The 20,976-nt window shown below is 40.1% G+C and overlaps 1 protein-coding gene across 1 annotated transcript in view; it reads left to right on the top strand.

Moving 5' to 3' along the window:
- The first annotated feature begins 18,688 nt into the window (after positions 1-18,688).
- Positions 18,689-20,976, top strand: part of LOC107285308 (tubulin polymerization-promoting protein family member 2-like) — a 15,532-nt gene continuing 13,244 nt past the window's right edge. Inside the window, exon 1 of the mRNA XM_015813484.1 lies at positions 18,689-18,705. The gene's annotated coding sequence lies outside the window, so the exon portion shown is untranslated. The remainder of the gene's footprint in view (positions 18,706-20,976) is intronic.

Here is a 20,976-nt window from a genome sequence, read left to right as displayed (position 1 = left end):
CAATCTACAATAAATCACTTTGGTCAAAATATATAAAGATCTCAATAAATTCTAATAGTATTTTTAAGACTTAAACTTATTAAATAATAACTGCTAACTGTTGAACCCTGGTAGCCTGATTCTTTTCATTTAGAAGTGAAATAGGACAACATAAAAACAAAGTAGTGGCTTCTACATCCCGATTCCTCAGACATATAGAAATATATTAATTTTGTACTCTATTTTAACCCAAAGTAGCCTGACAAAAGTAAATGGCTCTGATTAGATAATACATTTAACCTGTTGCTTAATCCATTTTTTAGATTCACGCATTAAACAGGCTTTGTTCACACAGTAAGTCACAAAAACATACACACTCATCCAACTAATTAAGGTTAGCACCCATCTTGGCATATTGTGACAACGCATGCAGTCTTTACACATTCTGCTAACATACACATTGCCAATGTGTGCTCTTTTAAAAGGGGGAATAAAGAAAAATGGTGAATGACCAAGGGAAGTGATGGTGAAAAGTGCATATTGTGTTAAAAAGTATTTTGCTTATGTATTGTATTTTCTAGATTTAGATACTATCTTTCCTCCAAGAGTACAATAGCATATACCAGTGGTGGCGAACCTATGGCACGGGTGCCAGAGGCGGCACTCGGAGCCCTCTCTGTGGGCACATGTGCCATTGCCCCAGCCTTGCCTCCGCCCGCGACCTCACCAGCAACTCCTCTGGAGGAGAATCACCCCCAAGCGTGGTCCATGCGGAGCAGCGCAGCCAAGGACATGGCAGCCAGGCAGCGTAGACAAGACTCTGCCCTCCCACCCCAACGCGCACAGTTGATGCTGCGGGGCGCGGGCAGAGGGCATGGCTGCCATGGCGCTGCTGGGCTGCCTGGGCGATTTGCGGCGGGCCCTGGAGGCGGTGAGTGGCCTTGCAGGCAGGCAGGGGCGGAGTGGGAGCGGGGCAGGGGGTGTAGCGGGGCGGGGCAGGGGGTGTAGCAGGGGCGGGGCCAGTTTTTGGGCACTCGGTCTCTAAAAGGTTCGCCATCACTGGCATATACAGATAAGATAAGATAAGATAACCTTTATTGTCATTTTTTACTGTGGGCACGACACATATAAAAAACAAAAATTTCGTTGCCTGCTCTCAAAGTGAACACATACATGACACACACCTAAACATACTATATACAACATATACATACTATACACAACATATGTATAGACTTACACCCCTACATATACATATATAAATATTAAACACTGTCCATCTTGAATATAAAACGGAAGGAGGAAGCTTGAGAGTTCACAGCATTTGGTCCTTTTTTCTTCAGACCAAATATGACCCAATTCTGTTCAGTTTTCAGAGGAGAGATGGATGGAAAGTGTCCCAACCCCATTTACTTTTAATTTTTTCCCCACATTCTTTTGGGTTGGGGAAAAAAATAAGGTTTTCTTTCTTTTTTTTTATCCTCCCCCTTTTAAACCTTTTTCCTGTAAACCACACAAACAAGCACAAAATTTGCAGAGGTATCCATGATGGAGGTGAGTGACTGGGACAAATGAGGAAACCAGCATTTAGTATTTATAGAAGGGCTGTAAATTACACTGGAAAGGGAATGACAAATTGCTTGGTCCCATTCCATTACCAAGAAAGCTGCACGAGGCCAGCTGAAGCTTGACTCAAAGGGATATTATTTTTTAATGCTGAATTACTAAATTCTCCTAATAGTCTTTTTGTTAAGAAATCAAACATAAATAAACCTAGGTCCTTAAAGCAAAAATCCTTTCCCAATTCTGGTTCTGTAAACACAACACATTTTTTTTTAAATTACAATATGCTGCACTCTGTGTGGGCTTAGAGGCAATGTTTTTAATTATATTATTAAAGTCTTAACTAAAAACAGATTGAAAAACTGGCCATAGAAATTCATTATTTGGCTCACTTAATACATTAAACCATATTTTACTGACAAAATCACAAGTTGTTTCAATGGTCACATTGAGCTAAGTCACAAACAGAGTTGCCACATGTGGCTAGCAAAAATCCAGGCAACCACTAGATGCAGCAAAGGGATATCCAGTGCTAACTTGGTGTTCATTGGTAATTGGTTCTGGGAGGCACGATGAGTTCCAAAAACAATGAGTACCAAACAATCTTTTTCCATAAAGAATAATGTAAATACATTTAATGCATTCCCAAACAAAAGACAATGCACATTTTTAAGGCAATATGTAAATAGATAGGATTGTATATCATCACTTTATATGAGAAATAAATGTACAAATTAATAAATACTTCAGAGTACTAACAAAATAAAAACTTCACTTTACCTGTACTGATGAGGAAAAAAAAGCACAAAAATAAACAAAATGGCCGCACAAGACAGCAAGAGGATGTACATAGGGCAAGAGCTACCATGTGACTAATGTGTCACCCTTGGTTTTGACTGGATAGCCGAAAGGATAGCACGTCACAAGGCAACCATCACCAACAAGTTCTAGATTGTACGTTGAGTACCAACAAACAACTACTGGGACAAAATGTTATTATGAAAATGTGCTGAGTACCAAATTTGATGAGTTTCAGAGTTGAGTACCACTGTAGAAGATTCTGCAGGATTTTTTTGCAGCTCTGATCTAGAACTTTAAGGTACATTTTCCAAACCACAACAATTATACACAAATGACATGTATGACTTAAGCTATCCCAATCACATGAAATCTTAGTACAACTGGAGAATTTAGTGAGTCTGCAATCCTTTATTTGGAGTGAAACTTGATGGGATTTACATTGGAGCCAACATCTCTAGAAGAGCTATGCTCAAACTGCAATTAAGCTGTATCTTAAAAAGTGATTAGCACTGTAATTCCCTTTCCAGATGCCAAATTTGAAGTTATAATTGTTAAGGTTTCACCTTATAACATAAATATGAACCAGTTGCCAAGCATCTGAATTTTGGTTGCATGACCATGGAGGTGCTGCAATGGTTGTGTGAAAAACAGTCTTAAATCACTTTCAGTGCCGTTGTAAATTTGAACAGTCACTAAACAAACTGCTATAAGTCGAGGACTACCTATACTGTTTTTATGTAATTGCATACATATATCCCACCAATTTTCTAAGGAGCTAATAGGTACTACACCTCCACCCACTTAGATTTTGTTCTCTCAACAATGTGGAACAAAGTCTTAAAGCTGCTGTGATCTAAAGTTGTGAACACAAAAGCAATACTGTAGAAATACTGTCTTCTTTTCCCATTATATCTTTTTTCAATTTATGCTTTGCTAAGAGCTTTTCTTCATATATTTTAAACAACAGTGCATTCCATGAATTTGAGTAAATATTATTGTTGTTAGGCCAGTCCTTATAAAATAATCATATTTAAACTTCAAGTTTCTACATTCAAACAATAGGGAAGTATGGGTAAGGCAGAAGTTAGGTGGGGGACTAATCAATCAGATAAAATGAAAGAAAAAAAATATTAAATCTTTCCTGTGCCCCTTCCCTCAGCTGATAGTAATTTCTAATTCAAGGAACTCTGCTAATTCAGTCAATTAATGTTAACTATTGTTGAAAGAAAAATCTTCATCAGGGTCCAGTCCAAGCTGGGAATAAACAAAATAAAGACTAATTTAGAAAGAAGGTTCTTGTTTATTTAGTTGCCAGAAACTTCAGTGACAGCAGAATGTTTCTGAGGTGGCTGACAAAATGGAACTGGGAGTGGTGGGTTTTTATACCTTCTTGGTCTTTTGTGTTTGGAGTTGTTACTGTGGCGCTGTATTTGAGGCTCTTCTTGTTCCTGTGCAATGAACTTTGACTGGGGGTTCAATGTGCCCTTTTGGTATTCTAGTGGTGGGTTAATCCTCCTAAAGATCATGTTCCCTGGAGTCTTTGTTTTTCTAATCCCATAGCTTCTCTGGGACTATGGCTGAAGGCATTTTGCTTATGAATAAGTGGCCCAGTCTTTCTGAATAGGATTATTAAATCTGCATTTCTATAGAGCTGGCCTGCTGAGTTTCTGCTTGGGGGAGAGGGATAAGTTTCTGCCTTTTAAAATTTTCTCCCACTATTCCTTGGGAAATATAATATTATCTTTTTAATATCCCCCAAAATATTTCCTTCGTGTGTGTGTGTGTGTATGTATGTATGTGTGTGCTGACTTTCTACACTATGTTCCAACTATTTTAAACAAGCAAATACTGTTCTCTGCTTATTTCATCAGGAGGCATTGAAAGGACAATGCCAATTATTCATACAGTAACTGTTTGCCATCTGGGATAGAAATAGGTAACAGGAGTCAAATTCCACCTGATTTGATATGGTATTTTCCAAAACAGCATAGCCCATGCTACCCTGCCAATCAGTGCTTTTTTTACTTTGAAGACAAAAATGAAAGAATGGGGTACAGATAAAACAGAATAATTATACATGCACCAGTAATGTTAACATTAATAAGTAAGAAGGTGGTGTTGAAAGAAAAATCTTCATCCCACCAAGCTGGGAATAAACAAAATGGAGACTGCTTTAGAAAGCAGGTTATAATTTATTGAAGGGCAGAGTCAGACAGGTTATAATTTATTGAAGGGCAGAGTCAGACAGAAGCATGGCTTCAGGAAAGCTGACCACGTTACTGGGAGTGGTGGGTTTTTAATGCCTTCTGGGGCTCTTGAGGTTGTTTCCTGTTCCTGTTTGAGGCTTTGTATTTCCTGTGTCATGTACTTTGACCTGAGTCTGAGTGTGCCCTTTTGGTATTGGTGGGTTAATCCTATTATGTCCTCAAAGGTCATGTCTTTTAGAGTTTGGGTGGGGTATGTAGATTTTAGGTGACTTAGTCTTCCTAATTTTCTAGCTTCCTGGGTCCAACATTCCTGAATGGATTGTTACATCTGCATTTCTAAAAGCTTGCTTCGACTGAGTTTTCTGGCTTGGGGGAGGGAGAAGTTTCTGCCTTTTTAAAGATCTTCATTATTCCTTTGGAGAAATATATTCTGCCTTTTTAATATCCCCCAAAATATTTCTCTGGATTCTTCCCACAGTGGGATAGAAATTTCTACAAATGCCAATAAATCCCAGAAAGTTCTGGGAGTTCATTTATCCAGTACCTGGGGGGGGGGGGAGAGAGGAAGTATCATTTTTATAGGTAACAAAACGTGTATTATCTAAGTCCTTCGTATCCCTGATGAGTTAAATTTCCATAGCAATAATTAACAGCCAGTTATTGAGAAAAGCCTCAGAAAAGCCTCTATACAAGCATTTTTCTTAGCCAGAAAGAAGCTGGCTGGACGGTGAATATCCAATTGACCAACCATTGTTACACTTGGTGCAAAGGAAATAACCGAAAAGAACTGGGGCACCTTCCCTGGAAGCATCCAATCACATATAATTATCCGAAAACAATCGGTTAGCAAAAAGTGGAGTAAGACGGAAGGGGTGGTCTTACCGCGTGCTCTGGTTTCTAGGTGAAATTAGGGCATTTCACGTGGCCCGAGAAGAACTCGGGAGCCAAGATCCCGGGAGAATTAGGTAAGCTAGTGAAATGTTTCTTGGCTGGATCCTGATCTTAGCTTGAATTTGGATTTTGTGGTGGGAAGAGAAGTACAGAATTTCTGCAGGATAAGGTAAAGCAACTAGTACTCGGATCCGGCGCGCAAGATCTGGATCTTAGATTGGAGTGTGGGCTTACTCGAAGTCTCCTCCAAGAGCCTCGCCGTTGCCAGTCCTGGGCTGGCTCCGGTTCTAGGCAAGCCCAGGAAGAGGCAGGGGCCCAATAAAGAGGCGGTGGGGGGGGGGCTCTTGTTACCACCGAAGCATCTTTTCTGCTTCGGATCCAATCACTGCCAACATTCCCGGGTTTTAGAATGAACCGGAGACCAAAAGTGAAACAAATCACTTCGAAATAGTTGGCGGGCATCTTCTCGAACTTGCATGGTATAAAGGTGGATTTTTTTCACTGTTGTTGTTCTTAAATATTTTTATAGCAACTTTCGAGTCGCACCAAGGTTGCTGAGAAACATTCTTAAGAAAGCAAAAGTTAAAATGCAAAACAGCAGTACAAGATTTCGAAAACAATAGTAACCCGTGTAAACTATAAACGAACATCCGTTACTTTTTAGAAATTGATATGATAGTAATGGCAAGTAGTTAAAAATTGTGGGAAGAAATTCTCTCCGGTTCGTTTCTCCAGCTGGGGACAAGCTTTCAGCGCGCAAAAAATAGACACCAAGCTAAGCAAGCTGCCAGAAAGTGGATTTTAATTCAAAAACCAAACAGAATAGTGATTCAGCATTGGATTCTGAGCTAGCTAGCAAACGCCACCTAAGTACATGGTACAGTTTATACTCTTTCTTCCTATTGAAGTCTTGATGAAATTTCTAAGAAGTTTATTTTTCTTAATTTCCTAGCCTGCTCTTTTTCCTGTCAGAAAGTTTTAATCCAATCACCAAGGGGAGGAGATAGCTTGCTGATAGGGTTTTTTGTGTGTTTTAGGTTAAGCTTGTCATGGGTTCTGGTGTGTATCTGGAGTAATCTTGTCATTGATTTCTATCATAGTTTGGGGATCTTCAAAACTTGCCCCTTTTATGACTTCTGGACTTCAACTCCCAGAATTCCCTATTTGTGGAAAAGGATTTGTAGATAATATTAAATATTTAAGCATTTAAACATTTAATATTTATTTTGAATATTTAAATTCAAACTTTTCATATTTTAGAATGTTTTGTATTATGGTATCAGCAAGGCAGCAAAACGAACATTAAAAGATATATTATTATTCTGTTCTGTTTTGCAAAGTTCACCCACTTTGATTCACTCTATAGAAAAGGAATTGTATCAAGTCAATGTTGACTCTTAGTGACATATATGGATTTACTTTATGATCTATCCATGACCTGGTTCTTCAGGTCTTCCAATGGGGCACCCATTGGTGCTGTAACTTAGTCCATCTACTTTGCTGTTGATCATCCTCTTTCTCTCCTTCCACTTTTCCCACTATTAGAGCCTTCTCCAGAAAGCTAACTCTAAACATCATATATCGAAAGTATGATGATCTGACACTGGTTAGTCATGCCTCAAGTAAGAACTTTGGATTGATTTGTTCGATCCATTTGTTGGTTTTCTTGGCTGTCCATAGTATTCTGAGGAGTTTTCTCCAACAACAGCATTCATACTCCAATTTATCCCAAAAGTGCTTTATCAAGAGACAACTGGACTTTGTTTTTCCTTGGCTACTTTGTTTTCAAGTTCATTTTCATTCTAATGGGAAAATTAAAATACTGATATGATTTCTCTAACAAAGTGAAAACTTTAGAATGCAGTCTGTAATCTATAACCCAGCTGCAACTCACAGCAAAGCCTGTGTAGTGGCTAAGATGGTGGTGAGTGGCACTGCAAGATCCAGATTCAAATACATCCTCAACTAAGGAAATTCACAGGGTGAATCTGGGTCATCTCTCTCATCCCAACTTACTACGCAGGATTATTGTAAGGAAAAATGGAGGGGGGACATCCCTGAGCTCTTGAATGAAAGGCGGGATATAAATTGTCCCAGGTATCATGCCCAGCAGAGAGAGATCCTGGGAATTGTAGTTTAGCAACATTTGGAAGGCTTCAAACTCTATATCCCCATAATACCTCATATCAAGCTCTATAAGTTTTTCTCCTATTTAATCTTGTTTGATTCTCAGAGACTGTCTGGATGAGTCCCTGCAGTTTTTCTTGGCAAAAATTTTCAGAAGTGGTTTGCCATTGCTTCCTTCCTACAGTTGATAGAAAATGACTGGCTCAAAGTCAGCCAGTTGACTTTCTGCTGAAGATTGGACTCAAACTTATATTGTCTCTCCATTTCTTCCCCAATGCCCTAAGCATTACACCAAACTGGCTCTCTTTTTAAACTTATTTAAAGTTTATTTCCAAATAGCCAGATATAAGAATTTGCTGCTGTATAAAGTGTCAGTAAACAAAGGTGACTCATTACATAGTTTTTCCATTTAGAATTTATGGAGGAAGATCAGGATCAGCCAACAATTTTAACTGCAATCAATATAGAAGGCTTGTCCAATATGCTAATCCATGGCCTGCTTTGCTCATTTGTGATTTAGCAAGTTGCCTACACTTAAAACAACTGTGAACAATTCTGTAAACTGTGGCTAAGCAAACCATGTGTTCTAACAGCATAGCTGTGGAAGAGATGTATCTGTTATAGGTAAATAAAATAGAAGCAGATATTTAATACCATTATAGGGAATGGGGACCCCCTAATTCCTTGATCAAGCAAGATGACATCTTGGTGACCTTTGCTACCAAGAACTGTCTCTCTTTCTTGTTATAAACACTGTATTTAGAGAAGATTAGTGGAGTTTTTCTACACTGCTATAGATGTCTGATTGCTGTAGAACAGGGGTGTCAAACTGGTGGCCCATGGGCTGGATGCATCACACGCAGATCATGCCCACCCCAGCTCCGAAAAGGCAAAAAAGTCACGATACTTCACGTAACGCGATCGAGTTGATACCCATGCTGTAGAATCACTAGCAAGGATCTTCAATTCTATCCTTCCAAGCAAATGATAACAATCAAGTTCTGAAAGGCAATCTGGCTTTGTTGACATTATATGGAAGATTTAATTATGGTCAGATAATAGGATTTTGTTCAATTCTATTAATGTGCCTCTAGATAAATATCCTCCTGTAAATTCCTGAAATCTCTCAAGCAGGCATCTGAACTTCCTTAACTTATGGAGTGAGCATCCACTGTGCACCTAAGACTGGTTGGCCTGTACTTGGCTTTGGGAAGGAAATGGCTTCTCTTGAATCAGCATTTGGTGAAGAAACTATGGCTGACATTAATCCTTCCTTGGATAGAGAGAACTCGGCAGCAACAGGTGAGAAAGATTAATCTACCAAACACTCTTAAAAGGTAACTTGATTAGGATTCTGAGTTAAAGGAACCATGTAAAAGGGTTGGACTACCACTGAGAAGAAGCCAAACTCTTGTCTGCCCTTGGCCCAGCCTACCTCATAGGGTTGTGATGAGAAAAAGTGGGAGGAGGGAACACTTTGTACGCTACCTTGAGTTCCTGAACAAAAGAACAGGATATAACATTAACATAAATGCTGCATTCTTTTAAGACTCAGATTGGTTCAGAAACTTTGATATATATTTATATTAAAATGCTATATACACACACAGATATATTGCATTCTGTTATCTCAGAATATATTACAGTGCCCGACCTAATACTAGAGCATTCATATTTATTTAGGAAATGACTGAATGGATTATAAAGTATAATAGAAACATGCAAATTAACTAATATTAAATACAATCAAAGTGTATTGCATGAAAAAGCCTGCGAAAATAACATGTTTTGAATCCAATCCTTAACTATACTAAGAGAGTATCTAGGGCTAATTTGGGTCCTGCCATCAAAAAAGTTAAGCTGGTTACTGGGATTAAACATTCTTCTGAAAGGATCTATAAAACTGGCTTAGGGATGTCATTTCATCTCTGTACATAAGTAGGCAGCCTTGTTAGGAGCTTGGGCTTATCCTTGGGACATGCCAAAAAGTCAAGATAACAGTCACAATTATGTGACTGAAACCTCATCTTTTTTTTTTTTTACATGTAGTAAACAAAAAAGGCAGAGTTTTGCCTGCAAGGTTGCAGTACAATTGATTTTTTTGGATATCCTCCGTGGTTGCCCCGACTCCGGGCTATATTCTGCTAGTCTTCATGCAGCTTTGCTGAAATTTTGAATGGGTCTTGAAAGACAAGTGGCATCTAGACAAATGTCTGTCATTTTCATGTATATGAGTAATGTCATAATCATATATTAAATATATGAATAATACAGTTACTATATAACATGAACTTTTGTAGGGATCTAAAATTTTGGAGAATTGCAACGATTGTTACTATTTGTATATAAACAGTGTCTACTTTGAATACAGTTGTTCTTTCCACCAATTTCATTTTTCATTTGCTAGGTGTTATTGGTCAAAGGAAAAAAAGCATTATTATGATGATGATTATCAAGCAATGTCATTGGAGAGAATGTTGTCCTTCCCTTTTCCCCCCTTTTAGTGATCTTCTTTACCTGAAAAAGGACATCCTGTATTTCAGTGGTACTCATATCAACTTATGACCACAAGTGCAATCAAAATTTTTGTTGTTAAACAAGTGGTTGTATTGTAATTGGATGTTGGGTAGATTTGATTATTAGACAGAGAATTTCTCATTAGAATATTTATTTAATATAATCTTTTTATTAAACAAGGATGAAAAATTTTATAACTATTTTGTAGACCTGTTAATGTAAGGGGAGAAGAACCTATCAGCTTTTTTTTAAAATTTACTTTTCAGAATCCATCTGGGGTGGATTTTTTATGTTTAATATTAGATTTATTTAACATTTGGTTTTTTTTTCTTTCTTTCCTTTTTGTACATAAGAATTTTTTTTCCCGTTAGTGTTGGATGTTCATTTTTCTATTTTTGTTTTGTATTTTATTTTTGTTGATAAAAGAAAATAAATATGTTAAAAAATAGAAAAACTGAAGCAAGTGGCTGTTGAATCATGCTCAATTCTACAACCTTTTTGCCAGGGTTGTTAAGTGAATCATTGCAGTTGTTAAGTGAATTACATAGTTAAGGAAATCTAGGTTCCTCTATTGACTTTACTTGCTAGAAGCCATCTGGGAAGGTTGCAGATGACAACCACATGACCCCGGGACTCTACAACCATTATAAATTCATGCCAGTTGCCAAGTGCAGGAATTTTGATCGTGTGATCCTGGGGATGCTGTAACAGTTGTAAGTATGAGGACCAGTCATAAGTCACTTTTTTCAGTGCCATTGTAACTTTGAATGGACACCAGACAAATGGTTGTAAGTTGAAGATTGTAATTTTGCACATCCACCCAGCTGTGTTGTAAATAAATATGTACCGTAGGTTCATTATTTGTGCAAAGATAGAAAACCCTGGGTTCAAAACATTTTTTTTCCACACTGAGAAGATGTTTTCCAGAACATTTGAAATCAGAAAGGTTTCCTGTGGAAATTAGCATGCTTTTAATTCACATATTGGTTTCAATACCTGTTCAGTATCCATTGCACAAATAAGGAACCTACATTTTCCACATTTGATTGTGGAAAAAATGCATCTAGTCTTTTGAAGCTTCAACATTGCATTTAAAGAAATTGAAACTTTTCATGTCAAGATAAAAAATACTTTTATTAAAGTTGGGCAGCAGGCAGTAAAATAATAGGTAATTGCCATATTATTTTAGCTTCTCAAGTTTTTAGAAAAATCATCCAAAAAGCAAATTATCATACAGATTTGAAATTGCCAAGTTTGCCTGAAGTCAGCTCACATCCCAGGTTACATGTGTTTTTTATGTGGAGGGTTGTGGTATGTTTCTCTAAGGAGGACTTGAAGAAGTAGACCCAAAACAAAAGTTAAATCTGATTTCAAGTGATTTACATTTAAATTTAAGTAAAATCAAGTATAGTAGTTGTAACTATTCTCCAATAATCTGGAGAATCTATTTCATTATTTATTATCTTTGTCATGGTTAAAAATTACAATGAAATCTCCGTGATTGACACCCAAGATCTTTGACAACCATATACATCCTTGTGGCATCAAATTGTACCCTTCTGATTTAAAAATAACAATGGCTGAGTTCAGATACCATGTTGAGACAAAACTGCACAACCACATAATGGCTTAATGCAGTTCATGAATTCAGTCAACATGGCCCACAAGCCAAGGAACTAAACATGATTTAGGACTTCGAGGAATAATAATGCAGCACCTATGGTTGTGAAATAATCCTGATTTGGTTGCTGGGAACTCTACCATTTGGCAGCTCTTTTATTAGGCAGACTGTAATAACATCTACCTGTTTTTCCTTTGCAGAATGCTCAGAATCCCACTTTAATGCCAACTCTTTAACAGAACAAGGTCAATTATGCATCTTGGAGCCTCACAGTCCTGAATTTGTTGGTGAGTCAATGATGAATGTATATCCAACCAAAGATAAAACTCCCAGTGGATGAGAAGTGATCTGTGCTTATCAACTACACCGGGAGCATGGTGTCTCTCATGCTTAGAACACTGGCTTGATGAGCAGCAAGCTCACGTTTGAGACCCGAGTACTACTGTGGGGTGAGCTCCCATCCTTCACTCCAGCTCCTGCCAGGGATATGAAAGAAGCCCCCAAATGGGCATCCCCAGGCAACAGTGATGTCACTGCCTAATTCTTTCCACTCGGAAGTGCCTTGGTGCCTCCGACAGGAGTGCGATGCAACCAACTACACTGTATGGCTATTTTTTCCTCTTAATCCTAATTATATATCCATGGCCTGAAATGTTAAAAAGCCTAAGTACATAAGCTCTTTTTTAGAATAGGGTTTTATTATTTTCAGTCTGTTCTAATTGGTTTAAAAACTGAGTTTGCCTAACAATTCAACTTGCAGGTTTAGACTGAGGCAAGCTATAATGTCAAAAGGAAAAAAAAAACAGGCTGAAGCCTGTGTCCCTGGTACTTTATGTACAGCGTAATTTTGAAGAAATATTCAGAGAAGCATATTGGAATGGTTCTGATCAAGGAGCTATATCAGTGATGGCAAACCTTTTAGAGACCGAGTGCCCAAAACTGCAACCGAAAACCCACTTATGTATCGTCGGGTGCCAAGTGGGCGTGGCCCATTGGGTGGGCGTGGCCCATTGGGTGGGCGGTGATAACGGCCAACTGGGTGGGACTAAAAAGTTCAATCAATCAATTCCAACTTTGTGAGATCTTTTTTTTCCTGCGAGAAGTTGAAATTGATTGATTGAACCTTTTTTTTTTTTGGCACACGGTGGTGGAGGCCTAAAGCAAAAAGGTTTGAGATTAATAATAGCCCAATTTTCTTACCATTCTGTTAGATGCCGGCGGTTCCAACATTTCCATTACCAAAATAACTCTATTTTCCCCAAATCATGAAATCACTAAATCTCCACAATCTCATATGATGATGATTTTAACATGTCAAGCTTTTATGGCTGCACATAAACCAAGTTTGGCAAGCTTACTTGCCAGAGCAAATTCCCTAAATTTAAGGAATGATGTTTGTTTCTCCTACAATTAAAGTACATGTTTAAAGTGTAGGGGTCAGTTTTATGCTCAAGGTGCGCCCAAAGGTTCCAGGTATTATTTTTAGTGTTTTTAATTTTGACAGATAATGAAGGTTTGCCAACTGATCAGCTGACAACTGCTGAGAAAGTAGCATTGGAGGATTCAACAAAGACAGAAGCAATTTGGGAGTATCGGGAGCAATCAGACAAAATTGTGACCAACCTTTCAGTACCCGAGCAGGACAAGATCATCTCTGTAAAGGATGAGGAAGCAAATAGCCAAAGCTCAAAACAAATTAATAACCACAACAGCCAAGCTAAGAATCTGTACTTTTGTGATAGGCCTAAGATGGACATTCAGCAGCCATCTCTATTTGCCCAATATAAAAATGTGGTCTGTGTCAGTAGAGTGCCCATGCAGAACAAGCAACTTAATTGGAATCAATTGGAAATATACAACTCATTAGTGCCAGACCAGAACAGCCAAACTAAAAATCGTTTAATAGGTGATCAATGTGGAGAAAATAACCAAGGGCTACCTCACCCTTTTCAATATTATAAAAATGTGCCTCCAAATGAAAATTTGGCTTGGCAGGATCAAAACTGCAAATCAGAAGCAAGCAGTCTGATACCAGAAGCATGCTATGGAAGCGCATTAGTACCTGTTCCTCCTCAGGCAGAGAATATAATAGACTATGTTGATGAAGCAGTTGGTCCAAATGCAATACAAGTGACAGATGAGAGGAGTGAGACTAAAAATCTACATATCTGTGACCAGTGTGGAAAGGAATACCAGTGGCTTTCTGAGCTTATCCAGCATCAGCTACTATATTTGGGAGGAGAAGCAGATAGACAAGACCAGCTTCATTTGGAAGGTAGAAATCCAAGTCATTTGGCACCCATCTCCATTTTTTTGCAGGAAAACAGTATGTGTGCAACCTCTTGGGAAACATTCCAACAAATGTCAAGAGATCATAACACTCATGCCAAGATGCTGTATCTCTGCCATCGGAGTGGAAAGGATTTCTGCAGGTCCTCTGTACTTAACTGGCATATGCAGCCTAGGGACGAACTGACTAGACAGAGTGAGTCAAAAATAAATAAATCTAGTACCTTTTCATTTGTTCCCCATGTGACGGAGAACATGTTTGTAGACTCTTGTGAAACATCCAGCTTAAACTCAAAGCTCACAAGTCCTTATATGGGGAAACAACACAATGAACAATGTGAAAGATGCTGTCATTGTCTTTGTGCTCAACAACATCTTGATAATTTGAAAGCAGATAGAGATGAACTGTTCCATTTGGGAGCATACAGTCCCAAAAATGCAATGCTCATTCCTCTGCAAGCAGAGAAAACATTAAGTGAAAAATCAAACATTCCCATAGATCAAAAGAACTGTGCCAAGAATCTGTACACTTCTAACTGTGATAAGAACAATTTCCAATGTCATTGTTTGTTGGCCAAACATCATCTACATATTCCCTTGGGAGGGGAAGCAGACACACAGGACCAATTTAAAATGCAAGCAGGCTGTTTAAGTCAATTTCAAATGGAAAGTAAAGTTATAGGATCTTTTGAAACAATTAAACCTCAGTCAAATCAAACAATAAATCAAGGTTTCCATTTCAAGAGTCTAAGGATATGTACGGAATGTGGGAAGGACTTCCCATGGTCCTCTGACCTGGCTCAATATAAAGTTGTGCACTCTGGGAAAGCTAGTGAGAAACAATGCCCATCAAAGGTAGATGATCAAAATGATTTGCCACCTGGTCTCATGAAATTTGACCAACTTTCCCATCTGAAGACAAACCAGTCGACTCAGAAAAACAAACCCTACGCATGTGGTCACTGTGGAAAAAGCTTCAAGTGGCCTTCTGACCATTCTAGAAAAAAATTAATGAGAGGAAAGGGCACCAAACCCACCAAATCCTATATCTGCGATCAGTGTGGAAAACATTTCTATTGGCTTTCCCACCTCGCCCAACATAAACAGACTCATTTTAGAATAAAAGTAATGAGAGGTAAGTGCACCAAGCTCAAAAAATCCTATATTTGTGGACAGTGTGGAAAAAATTTTGAGTGGTCTGAACTTGCCCAACATAAATGTACTCATTCTAGAAAAAAAATACTGAGAAGCAAGGACACCAAACTCAATAAATACTACACACGTAGTCAATGTGGAAACAACTTCCAGTGGCCTTCTCAATCTGCCCAACATGAACAAACTCATTCCAGAAGTAAATTAGTGAGAGGCAAATGCACGAAGCTCAACAAATCCTGTATCTGTGATCAGTGTGGAAAAAGCTTCACATGGCCTTCTGACCTTGCCCGACATGAACAAACTCATTCTAGAAAAAAATTACTGAGGGGCAAGGGAACCAAACTTAATAAATACTACAAATGTAGTCAATGTGGAAAGAGTTTCCAGTGTCATTCTCAACTTGCCAAACATAAACAAATTCATTCCAGAAGTAAATTAGTGAGAGGCAAGTGCACCAAGCTCAACAAATCCTGTATCTGCAATCAATGTGGAAAAAGCTTCACATGGCCTTCTGATCTTGCCCGACATGAACAAACTCATTCTAGAAAAAAATTATTGAGAGGCAAGTGCACCAAACTCAACAAATGCTATACATGTAGTCAATGTGGAAAGAGTTTCCAGTGTCATTCTCAACTTGCCAAACATGAACAAACTCATTCCAGAAGTAAATTAGTGAGAGGCAAGTGCACCAAGCTCAACAAATCCTATATCTGTGATCAGTGTGGAAAAAGCTTCACATGGCCTTCTAGTCTTGCCCGACATGAACGCACTCATTCTGGAAAAAAATTATTGAGAGGCAAGTGCACCAAGCTCAACAAATCCTATATCTGTGATCAGTGTGGAAAAAGCTTCACATGGCCTTCTGATCTTGCCCGACATGAACGCACTCATTCTAGAGAATAATTACTGAAAGGCAAGCAATGCCTCAACACATCACATATTTTTTATCAATGTGGAAAAGGTTTCCAAAGGCCTTCTGACTTTGCCTGACATGAACACACTTATTTTAGAGAAATGTCACATAGAAATAAACACATAAAGCTTCAAAAGCTGTTTGGGTGTACTCTGTAAAAAGAACTTTAAGGGGTTTCTCCCTTGTTCAACCTAAATGCTCTCATTCTGGGAAATAATGACTAGAAGCAAATGCACCAAGCTCAAGAAGCTGCACATCTGTTGTGAATGTAGAAAAAAACTTCCAGTGGCCTTCTAAGCCTTTGCTGAACATCGGCATGTTCATTCCAGAAAAATATTAAGGTAGAAATGCATCCAGAAATTATGCAGTACAGTTATGGTTACATTGGGAAACTGATGGTGTAGCCTGACCTTGTCCAGCATACCCATGTTTACTCCAAAATAAAATTGATGAGAGGCAAATGTACCAAAGCTTCCGGTATCCTGTCTTTTCCAGCCATGAAAGGATTCACACTAAAGAAATACACTTAGCCAATGACAAGTGCATTAAGCTCCAGAAATCCTCTATTTGTCCTCAGTGTGAAAAAAAAGTCTTCAGTCGTTGCCTGTCAGATTCATTCCAGGAAAAAATAATGGGTTTAACCTGCCCACTTGCTCCAGCAGAAAAGGCTTGCTGCAGACCCTGTCAAGGAATTTTAGTTGGCAGGGTTGAGAAGAACCTTTTCTATTGTGGCTCCCACCACGTGGAATATTCTACTGCCAGTGAGATCTGCCCCCACCCTTTGGCCTTCCAGAAGGGCCTTAAAACCTGGTTTTGCCTGCTGTCTGAGGTGTATGTGTGTGTTGTTTGCTGGAGGAGGTTGACCCAGTAAGAGGAAACCTCACTCCCATGCCATCCACCCCCTTGGTTTTAGTTCTTACATGTTATATTAATTTTAAATATTAATTAAATTAAAAAAAAATCTTAATTTTAAAAACCCATGGTGGCACAGTGGTTAGAATGCAGTATTGCAGGGTAATTCAGCTCACTGCCAGGAGATCTATCCTTACTGGCTCAAGGTTAACTCAGCCTTCCATCCTTCCGAGATTGATAAAATGAAGACCCAGATTATTTGGGAACAATATGCTAACTCTAAACCGCTCAGAGAGGGTTTTAAAGCACTATGAAGTGGTATATAAGTCTAAGTGCTATTGCTTTTGCTAATTTTAACTGTTTTCTATGTTTTTATTGTTTTGTAAGCTGCTTTGTATGACACTTTTGGTGAGATGGGAGCACATACATTTATTAAATAAATAAGGCAGAAATACATCAAATTTGAGGAACTACACACATAGTTTCAATGGAAAAAGCAATACATTGTCTAATAAAAGTGTAGTCCTTATGTCTTTTGGCTTCGTTATTTGACTAAACATGTTCATGTTTACATACATGGAGTGCAGACCTAAATTATGCCATTTGTGGGTGCTCATTCATGTTTTGTACAGCTGCCAAAGCACCAAAAAATGATAAGAAAAGCCATGAAGTAGGAGAAAAAGAAGTTAGATAATAAAAATGCATCTCTGTGTTCTGTCTTTCCACACCATATTCTGGGCAGCACTGCAAAGCTTATGCTCATCTAACAACTTGTGAAAGAGGAGGATGTCATATTAGAGATGCTGAGCATAATCTGCCTCTCCCAAATAGGATTTATAAAATTAAACACACAGAAATTGCTTCTGATTTCTCTCTGATAGGAAAGCACAGTATTGTCTCCTTTTTGTGTTAACTTGACAAACAGCACCAGGTTTGAAATCTATACTGAATTCTTTTGAATAAGTTAAAATTAAACCTGTGATCCTAAGTGTCACAAATGGAAGACGCAGGAATGTTGTGAAGGATGGTGCTTGCTGGATTCACCACTACCTGGTTAATCCTAATTTTTGGCCAAAAAGAGTTCCAAGTGGCCTCATTGCCCAAGTTGTTTTGTTAGGCTCACCAAGCATCCCAATTTGTGGAAAGAGCAGGCTATATGCTTATCCAAGGTGATTCAATGCCTCTTCAGTGATCGAGCACCTGTTCAGCCACTGGATAGAGAACCATACTGAAATTCCAAGCATAAAAAACAGTTGATCTAGCATTTCTACCTATCCAGGCATCATTAGCTTTCACAGGCTCACATTATAAATTAGCACTAATGGTTCATAAATCACACTTGCCATGACTTAATTCTTTGCAAACATCAAGACCAGTAAACAAAAGTTTAGTATACAAATAACTGGACTTTCAGATCCTATGCTCTAGGGGCTTTCCGAGAAAACTCTTGGCCTGCATGGCTGTGAAATCCCCTATACCTAAAGTAGGGTTTCAGGGGCTATTAAATCCTGGGAGCTGGCTGCAGCAATGATCGAGCTGCTTCCCCCCTAGCTGCTTTTTTCTGGCTGCAGCCACGCACAACGCACCAAAGGGAGTCCGGCAGCCACGACTCTTTCCCCGCCCCCGTGTGCTCCTCCGCTGCCTACGCTCTCCTTCCCCTGCCGAAGAACAGCAGCTGTGCTGGGCTCCCGGCTGCACGGAGCGCGTCCGCCGCTTGTTTTCAGAGGAAGCAGCCAAGGAGGTGCAGTGGGCAGGAACAGCAGCAGCCGTCTGGCTCAGCAACAGCGATGGTAGTGGCAGCGGCAGCGGCAGCCAAACTGCCTCCTCTGGGCTCTTTTATGCCCTCCCCGCTCCCGTAGCACTGGACAATGGGAAGGAGAGAGGGAAGGAAGGGACAAAGAGAGGAAGAAAGGAAGGAAGGGAGGGAGGGACAATGGAAGGGAGGGAGAGAAGGAGGAAGGGAGAAAGAGGGAAGGGAGGGAGTGACAATGGGAGGGAGGGAAGGAGGAAGGGATAAAGAGGGAGGGAAGGGAGGAAGGAAAGGGACAATGGAAGGGAGAGAGGGAGGGAAGGAGGAAGGGACAAATAGTGAAGGAAGGAAAGAAAGAAAGAAGGGAGGGAGGGACAATGGAAGGGAGGGAGGGAAGGAAGAATGGACAAAGGGAAGGAAGGAAGGAAGGAAAAAAGAGGGAGGGAGGGACAAAGGGAGGGAAGGAAGGAAGGAAAGAAGGAAGGGAGGGAGTGACAATGGAAGGGAGGGAGAGAGGAAGGGACAAAGGAAGGGAAGGAAGAAAGGAAGGGAGGGAGGGACAATGGAAGGGAGGGAGGGAAGGAGGAAGGGACAAAGAGAGGAAAGAAAGGAAGGAAGGAAGGAACAATGGGAGGGAGAGAGGGAGGAAAGGAAGGTGCCCATGCCTGCCCACCCCCTCCACCAGAGACTCACAGATTCCCCCCCACATCCCCACCCGCACCCCCCACAGGCACCCCACAACCTGAGTGATGAGCTGGCCACGCCCCCCTGGCCATTGACTGCTTGTCAAAAAGTTGCAAAAGGTGATCACATGACCCTGGGACACTGTGACCGTCATAAGTATGAATCAGATGCCAAGCATCCGAATGTAAATCACATGACCCTGAGGATGCTGCAACAGCATTAAGTGTGAAAAATGGGCATAATTTTCTTTTTCAGTGCCGTTGTAACTTCGAACAGTCACTAAGCGAATTGTTGTAAGTCGAGGACTAACTGTACTTTATCATTTTTTCCTTTTTTTTGTTGGTCAAGTTTTTGACACCTTTCTGGGCGACTGGTGGTACTCGGATATTGCCTTATCCTAAAAGTGGTACAATGGGTGAAAAGGTTGAAAAGCCCTGCTCTAGATGGAGACTACCAAAACTTCCAGCATATTTAGATAGCATCAAATTGAATAGACTATTGTAGTAGCAGATCACATTCACTACTTTTGAAATAAATTCATCTGTAGTAAGAACAATGACATTTGGATGTAGCCCGGAATGGTATTTTTCAAAATGGATTGCAGATAAGTCATGCTCTATTTCAGTGATGGCAAACCTTTTAGAGACCGAGTGCCCAAACCTCAACCCAAAACCCACTTATGTATTGCCGGGTGCTGGGTGGGCGTGGCTGCCGGGTGGGTGTGGCCCGCCAGGTGGGCGTGGCTACAGTGGTCATGGCAGATGGGTGGGCATGGCCAGGGTGGGCATGGCCAGCTCAATGTTGCTCCTGGGGAAGGACACCTGTGGGGGCTGGGCAGGGTTGGGGGAGTTCCAGGGGTCTCTGGCGCGTGGGGCAGTGGGCAGGAAGCTGGTTCTGCACGGTGAGGCGAGGCAGGGCAGGGGTGCCCTGTTGCAGGGCAAGGCGAGGCAGGGGCCGGGGCGGCAGCTGCCTAACACCATCGGCCCCCACACACAAAAGCCAGCAAGCGCATGGGTGCTGGGATGCATCCGGCCATGTGGTACCTCTGCAAGTTAGCGGGCAGCTGGTTGAAGAGGACGGTTGCCATCTCCGGGGCATGGCGCGCATGCCCACAGAGAGGGCTTCGAGTCCCGCCTCTGGCACGCGTGCCATAGGTTCTCCATCACTGCTCTATTTGCTTTTCAGAGAAAGTAGAATAGCTCAGAAATACAATTTACTATTCAGTATTAGAAGAAAGTATGTTTTGGAATGACTTCATGGAATCCCAGTTTTGAATAGTAGTTCTTCAGTAGATTGACATGCCAGAATTTAAAACTCGTTTTTAAAAAGATCAATACTCTCTGTATAATATAATCCTTGAGATGATGAAGAATTTTACTACCGTAGGCATCATATTGTGCATTGCATCACTTTGAGCTGCCTGTTATTATAATAATAATAATAATAATGATAAAGTTGGAAGGGACCTCGGAGGTCATCTAGTCCAACCTCCTGCTCAGGCAGGAAACCCTATACCATTTCGGACAAATGGCTGTCCAGTTTCTTCTTAAAAACTTCCAGTGTTGGCGCATTCACCGCTTCTGGAGGCAGGTTGTTCCACTGGTTAATTGTTCTAACTGTCAGGAAG

This window comes from Protobothrops mucrosquamatus, unplaced genomic scaffold (genome assembly GCF_001527695.2).
Source record: "Protobothrops mucrosquamatus isolate PMUCROS unplaced genomic scaffold, P.Mucros_1.0 scaffold160, whole genome shotgun sequence".
Lineage (NCBI taxonomy): Eukaryota > Metazoa > Chordata > Lepidosauria > Squamata > Viperidae > Protobothrops > Protobothrops mucrosquamatus.
This window is presented reverse-complemented; position numbering and strand designations above follow the sequence as displayed.